Here is a 7,965-nt window from a genome sequence, read left to right on the forward strand (position 1 = left end):
ATATGTGACAATTTATACTGGAATTGTTTTTAATGAATAATATCCAAGTAGATATTAGGTCTATAAAAATTATGTACAAACATTTCCATGACCCACAAAATATTTTTTAATTAGTTGGGACAGTACACAACATTGATCCATAGCAGACTTTCCTGATCTTCAGGCCAGCCTCAATTATATAATTGTTTCTTAACTATTTTCCATTCAGTAGATGGCATGTAAGTTTTTTGATGCTATGTAGTTCATACTAATAAGATGATAGTTCTTGGGGTCAATATGCTCCATTTTTCTAAACAACTGGAGAGATGCTTCCATTAATAAAAACCCAAAATGTCCATACATGCCCATTGTGGGGTATATTTGAAAAGCGCAACTGAATTGTCATGTAACTCAGTCTTCTAGTTGCCATGGTTTCTTCCAATTCTCAGAATAGATTGCCAGAATACAAGGTTCAAATCATGACAAGCAGCTTCCTATCAGTATTAATATGTAACAATTTATACTGGAATTGATTTTAATGAATAACATCCAAACAAAGCAGATACTAGGTCTGTACACATTATGTATGAACATTTCATGACTCAGCAAAATGTTTTTTAATTAGCTGGGTCAGTACACAACGTTGATCCACAGTAGACCTTCCTGATCTTAAAGCCAGCCTCAATTATATATTTGGTTCCTACCTGTTTTCCATTCAGTAGATAGTAGTGGGCCTCTGAGTTTAGTTGTGAAGTATATGGACAGAGAGAGCCCTCATTTCTTTAGTCGCATTGTTGAGGTCCCACATCCTTTGAATATTCACTGCCTGATGCAGCACCTGCAGTCTTGTGAGGGCCCCTCTTCTGTATGGAGTAGCATGAAGAAATGCAAGGAGCAACAGGTTATAAAATGTGTGGGCTCCCACTTCAATGGCTCTGTCCAGGAATTAGGGATGTGCAAGGAACCGGCAGTTCCGCTGGTTCAATGGCAGCAGGGGTGCTGCTTTAAGAGCAGGGAAGGGTGCACTTACCCCTCCCTCCACTTTCCTCCCGCGAGTGCCCGTCTTTTGGAAAGCCCATCGGGGTGGCAGCGTACCTTCCTGCAGCCCCGTTGCCCCCATCTTCCAGATATAACCAGAAGTCTCCGATGTGTTGGCACACACAGGTGCGTTGGAGACTTCTGGTCATATCCAGAAGACGGGGGCAATGGGGCGGCAGGGAGGTACACTGCCACCCTGATGGGCTTTCCAGAAGACAGATGCAGGGGGGGCAGCAGTAGGAGGTGTAAGTGCACCCTCCCCTGCTCTTAAAGCGGCACCCCTGCTGCGGTTCCGTGCACATCCCTACCAGGAATTACTGTATCTTCAATGAATGTGGCAGTTCTATGGTACTCCCATCCTTCCCAATGGGAGTACCGTCACAAATGTATTTAAATAGTGTTGAAAGTAGGCTTAGAGCAGCTCTGCCTCCTTCACAAGCAGCATGGGTGTGCTTTAGGCTCCAGCACAGCAGCAAGCACATCTCTCTTGTAGAGCTATGGATCGCTATGTGGAATGTAAGCCACTTGTTACCAGAAGTTGCGCATTCTATAGTTGCAAGTTTTAGGTAATAAAGCAGCAGCTTGTGACCTGAGAGTCCATGTTCCATCCCTTGAAGCAAAAAGCTGGAAAAACTAGAACCAAAGCATGCACAGCATTCCCACCCCTTTCCTTTCTTCTCGTTATTCCTGATCAAAGGTCTTTAAAGATAGCCCATGCCTAAGAGGAGTTGTTGATGCCGTCATAAACCATCTGACTTCCTGAGCCAAAGTTAATCTGGTTCCCATGGTCAGGTCGATAGTAAAATTAATTTTCCTTAGGATCTAAAATTCAATAAATATGTTAGTCAGGTAAACTGAGTTACCCTGAGTTTCCCTACACAAAATTAAGAGACACACATTCAGTGTTCCCTCTATTTTGTCCTGTAGCAATCGGCCCTCCCTTACCCTAAACAGTGAACTGGAAGTGAACCCTGTCCTGACTGACAAGCAGTGACCTCTGGTGGTGGTGGTGGTGGTGGAAATCAGCCACTCAGGACATGGTGGGCAGTACCTTGAGGGCCATGAGGGGGGAAGAGAAGCGTGTCTTTGGACAGAAGGAGCTAGGAAGGGGAAGAGAGAGGACGGATGGTAGGTTTAGTGAGGAGTAGCAATGGAACTTTTGCTGCCTCATGGTCAAAAGATAGCCTGAAGAATTCTCTCATGGAAAGACATCTGCAGATCATTGAGAGACAAGACTGCAGGAAGCTTGAAATCTCTCCTAGAGTTTGGGGTGAGTTTCAAGGGGGAAGGAAGCCCTGGCTTCTGGGCTTCTGAAGGGTTTAGAGAGGGAACAGTTTGTTAGCTCGCTTTAGATATTTCTTTTGTGCTTTGAAAATCCTTGACTGGTTTATTGTGTTTTTATTTGTAATGTAACAAACTAAGATAAGCAGCTTCCTGAGCCTGAGCCCTTTGCTTATCTGAGCCTGAGCCCTTTCTTTCCAACTAGGGCATTGCAAAAGTCTCTGTAGACTCCCAAAGGTGCTTTTTGTTATTTTCTTACATTTATGTTCTTTACAAGTGGGTAACCACCATTTTTAAAGTGTGCTGCCCCAATATCATCTGAGGGTGCTTTTTGAAGTATTCTTGCAAGTACTAAGTGTTTCTGTTACCTGTAACTAAAAGCTGAGAGAACATCAGACTGAAGCAGTCTGTAGTATTTTGAATAAAATTTTTCTCTTTTTGTTCTTTGTATTTTACCTTACTCTGAGTGGATTTTTAACTCAGGAAAAGGGGTTTGACTCTGGTGCAAACATGCCTCAATGTTAATTGCTCAGCAACCTACCAAGTTTTCTCACCACGTGGAAGCTGCACGTGGAGCAATTTTTGTATTTTTCCATTGGTAAATGAGAAAGTAAGAGAAATCATACTGTTTACTACTCAGGACATGAGAAACAAAGGAGGAATGGTGTTGCTTTCATAGTCAGGAAGGATATAGCAATGACAGTACTTGGGTACAATGCGGTCAGTGACCAACTAATATCAACTAGATTTCATGGACAACCCTTTAATATGACAGTTCTTCAAGCCTATGCCCCAACAACTGATGCAAAAGAAGAGGAAGTTATGAGTTTTATGCTCAAGTCCAGTCTGAAATTGATAGAACATGCAAGCAAGATGTGATGCTGGTGGCTGGAGACTGGAATGCCAAAGCTGGAAAAGGTAAGGAGCAAAACACAGTCAGCCTATATGGCCTAGGAAACAGCAATGAAGCAGGAGAATGACTTATTAGTTTCTGCCAAGCCAATGATCTCTTCATTGTTAACACATTATTCAAACAACCAAAGCAGTGCCTATACACATGGACATCACCAGATGGAGTACATAGAAATCAAATTGATTACATTATTGGTGCAAGGAGGTAGAAGAGCTCAGTTATAACAGCAAAGATGTGGCCAGAGGCTGACTGTGGAACAGATAACGAACTGCTCATGTGCAAGTTCCAAGTCAAGCTAAAGTTGAAAACCAAAGCTATCCAGCTTCCACAATATGATGTTGAGAATGTACCCACCATTTTCAAGGAGAACATCAGGAACCGCTTTGAAGTTCTGAACCTCATTGATAGGGAACCAGAGGAACTGTGGAATGAAATCAAAGAAGTTGCTTAGGATGAACGTGAAAAGAGACTGCCAAAGACCAAGAAAGCAAAATGGATGTCAGAATAGAAAGTGGAAATTGCCAAGAAGAGGAGAGAAGCCAAAGTCAAGAAAGATAAAGGCCCCAGGAAAGAACTTAATAGGGGATTTCAGACAGCTGTTAGAAGAGACAAGGAGCAGTACTACAATGACATCTGTAAAGACCTTGAGGATGGAAATAGACACGGAAAAACAAGGAGGTTTTTCCAAAAGATCTCTGAACTCAGAGGGAGGTTCCAAACTTGACTTGGCATGTTAAGGGATGCCAAAGGACAGATAGTAATGGATTCAGAGAAGATCAAACAGAGATGGAAGGAGTATACTGAAAATCTTACAGCAGGGACGTCAAATCCAAGATACTCTAGAAGATATTCCCTACTTGCAAGAACCTCTAGTATGGGAAGATGAAGTTAGATCAGCACTCCGCTCATTACCAAGTTGGAAGGCTACAGGAATTGATGGAATAGCTACAAAAATATGGGCAGGCAACAGAAGAAGAAACAGTCAAGGCTCTAACCAAACTGCCAGCAAAGTTGGAGAACAACACAGTGGCCAACAGATAGGAAGAGGTCAGTCTACATACCCATACCAAACAAAGGAGACTTAACAGAATGCGCAAACCACTGCAAAATATCCTTAATTTCACATGTTAGCAAAGTAATGCTCAGGATCATCCAACGCAGATTAGAGCCCTACGTGGAAAGGGAAATGCCGGATGTTCAAGCTGGTTTCAGAAAAGGCTGGGGAACAAGAGACATCATTGCTAATGCACGCTGGATAATTGAGAAAGCCAAAGAATACCAGACCGAAGTCAATATGTGCTTTGTTGACTACCGAAAAGCCTTCGATTGCATTGACCATATGAAGTTGTGGAATATCCTTAGGAAAATGGTTGTCCCAGAACATCTCATGTTCAGGAGGACAGGAAGCCACAGTCCAGATGGAACATGTTGAAACAGACTGGTTCCAGATCGGCAAAGGAGTAAGACAAGGCTGTATACTTTCTCCCTCTTTATTGAATTTATATGCTGAACATATACTGTACTGAGAGAAACTGGATTGGAAGAAGAAGAGTGTGGTTTTAAAGTTGGAGGAAGAAACATCATCTGCATCTTTAAGGAGTCCAGCACTGCACACTGCATTTTTGTTAGTGTGTAAAAGTTAATTTGCTAACTGCATCATTTAGAAATACCTAGAGAGCCATGGCCACTAGTGAATGTCTCCCCCCTCTGAAATAAATGATGTGGTTAGCAAATTAATGTTACTGCCCACCAGACCATGGGGACTAGCACATGATCTGCAAAGGTTGGCTATCCCAGGTGTGAGTTGTTGTTAAGGGCCTTTGATGAGGAAATAACAGGAGACAAAAGAGGGGTAGGAGTTTGATCATTATCACCAGCTGCATATTACCACCTAGATGGTAGATTGAGACGAGATGGGCACTTTTCTATGGGTGCACAGTAAACAGTCAAGAGGATACTGGAGAGAAATTACAGAGACAAGATATTCTATGGAAGTTGCCCAGAAAATGAGTGATTGGAGGATAAGGCAATTTTACTCATTAGAGTTATCTCCGATCTATAGGCAGCACTGCAAAATAGAGTTTTCACAAAGGTTGTTAATAGGAAAAACACAAAAGGTATTTTGGAACTGTAATAGATTATCTCTGGCAGAGCAGAGAGGAGAAGTGCCACAACTGCAGCACCTGAGAGGTAAGCAGAACAGAATACTCCATAAAAGAGAGCTGAATGGTTTCTTTTTGGTACAGTAAAGAATGAATACAGAGCAAAAGTGATACAGCTGAGGATGGAGGCAGGGTTGGACATGTTGATAGGCTCAGAAAGTATCCCCATAATGCTCCTCCAGGGCTTAGATTACAGTGAGAACCCACAATTCATCACCAGTGCTAGGTTTCCATTAATTTGGGAGGTAGGGGGGTTTCTTCTTCCATAAAATAAAGGACAATCTAAACTACATCTTGGAGACAAGTACTGATCATTTATCTAGCTGACAGCTGAAATTATATTTTTAAAGACCAGAATGACACATGGCATGTGCCATGGGCCTGGGGCTCTTGGAGGATAGAGCATCCCCAGGTCAAGTTCTCTCCCTCTCCCTCATAACATGTAAGAACATTGTGTGGCATCATCACAGTTCATTCATTTTATAGAGTTAACGTAGAGAAAAACAATAACAAAAATAACCATGTAAAACTGCATACATTGATAATCACAATTATCAAAACTGAGACCGGTATGACCTGATCCCAGTAATGATTGAATTGTGTATTCAATTCCCAGGGTGTCTTGGATAGCATTGAACTGATACATTGGTATAGGTATGACATATCAGAATGGTGGCGGGGGCGGTTACCATTAGTGAAGATCCCGTTTCTCTTAAGAACTTGGCTGCTTTCCAGCAGTCTCAGTGGCAATATTTCAAAATGCCACCCGGCCTCATCCTATAATGCATCAGAAAAGGAGGCGACATGATGTTGCATTCTTTTCCTGATGCATTATTGAGAAAAAAATAGCCATGCCCTATAGTTACAAGGTGCAGCCATTCCCGCCCCCTCCCTCAAGTAATGCACCAGGAAAAGGTCATGATGTTGCTTCCTTTTCATGGTGCACTGTAGGGCAAGACTAAGGAAGGAAAGGTGGTATTTAATTAATTAATTAACATATTTCTATACTGCCCAAAACTTGTGTCTCTGGGTGGTTTACAATTAAAATCATTTAAATATTAAAATCATTAACTAACATCATTTAAAACTCAACATTAAAGGTATTAAAACTATAAATCTAATTAAAAACATGGGTGAACAAATATGTCTTCAGTGCCTTTTTAAAAGTTGCCAGAGATGGGGCGGCTCTTATCTCAGTTTTGAAATGCTAGTACTGCTACAGCTGCTCAGAAGGCAGCTGCTTTCTTCAGAGAAGTGGAATCTTTAATAAAGGTAAGCCCCCACCTTTTGATACAATACTGATACAATGCAATAATGTATTGACTTACCAATATTGGAGGAATGTTTCATGGGAATCACTTTCATTGAAAAATTCTCCAGTAGGCATTTACAGGCAGATAGATAGATAGATAGATAGATAGATAGATAGAAGTGGGGAGAAACAGATGGAAAAGCAGATTATTTGCCTAAGAGAAATCAGAAGATCCACACAGTCAACTGAAAAGTTGTATAAGCAATATGTAAACATACTTTGCAACTAAATTCAATTACAAATCTGAGGCTCTTGAACTGGAAAAACCTTATGAAGAAGATTCTATTAAAGAGCAAGGGAAGATAAAGTGCATTTGACCTCCGTTCTTCAGTTCTCTCAATGTATTCCTAAAGGTGAATGTACAGGGTAATTATTCCCATACGTCTCATAGCTTGCATTATTTGTACATCAGTCACTGAAAAATTGCTAACACTGAAAGCTAAGAGGATTGTCTAAGGTCCAAAGCTGAATGAGCAATGGTGAGGAGGAAAGCAAGAGGCCAAGTAGAAAAGAAATGGATTTACAATCTAAGCACTGGAAAGAACCTCAAGAATAATTTAATCTAAGACCTGGGTTGGGACTAGTATAGCTTCAAAACCAAACAAAACACAATAAAAAAAGAAAGGAACAGAAACAAATGCTGAAGGCGAGAGCCAGACTGAACAAGGAGCAGTAACCACCACAGAAGATCAAAAACAAGCAAGATGCTGAAATAATATCTATGCAGAAGCTGAAGTTCATGCACCTGAACTCTGGACCCTCATCTGGACTCCAGAGGTGAAGCCTAAAGCCCTGTCACTATGCCAACATCAGAGATGTAGGAAGGAATAGAATCTTCTCATCTTCTTCTGTTTCTCTAGCATTTCTGATAACCTGTTTGGCTCCCAGCTCAGATTTACAGTTTGTTAACCTCTTATTTAATTGTGCTGTCCGGGTGAGCACAGTCCTGGATCTTCTGCTGACAACCCATACCTGCCAACTACCCTGATTTACTTGGGAAAGCCACCAATTCTCACCACTTTTTCCGGCTCAACCATGCCATGGAGAATTCTGATTTCCACTGCCTCCCTTCCCCTCTCCCTTCAGAGAGTTGTCTGCATCTGAGACTCAGCTTTGAGGGAGGAGACCATTGTGGAGAGACATCATCTCTCTGAAGGGAGCCTGGGCACGAGGCCTCTCACTCAGAGCATGTGGATTTCCCTGCAGGAACGCAGGGTCTGATTCATTTAAGAGAGCACTTGTTTCATTTCCCTGCAGAAAGGGTAGGGTTATTTGAAAGA

The 7,965-nt window shown here is 41.8% G+C and overlaps 1 long non-coding RNA gene across 1 annotated transcript; it reads right to left on the bottom strand.

The window, feature by feature from the left end:
• Nucleotides 1-817: 817 nt before the first annotated feature.
• Nucleotides 818-7,567, bottom strand: LOC128339818 (uncharacterized). The gene is made up of 3 exons (XR_008313238.1): nt 7,431-7,567; nt 6,702-6,731; nt 818-842 (listed from the first exon to the last, which is right to left on the bottom strand). It is a non-coding gene; the product is annotated as an uncharacterized LOC128339818 (long non-coding RNA).
• Between the last annotated feature and the right edge of the window lie 398 nt (nt 7,568-7,965).

Source organism: Hemicordylus capensis, chromosome 1 (assembly GCF_027244095.1).
Source record: "Hemicordylus capensis ecotype Gifberg chromosome 1, rHemCap1.1.pri, whole genome shotgun sequence".
Lineage (NCBI taxonomy): Eukaryota > Metazoa > Chordata > Lepidosauria > Squamata > Cordylidae > Hemicordylus > Hemicordylus capensis.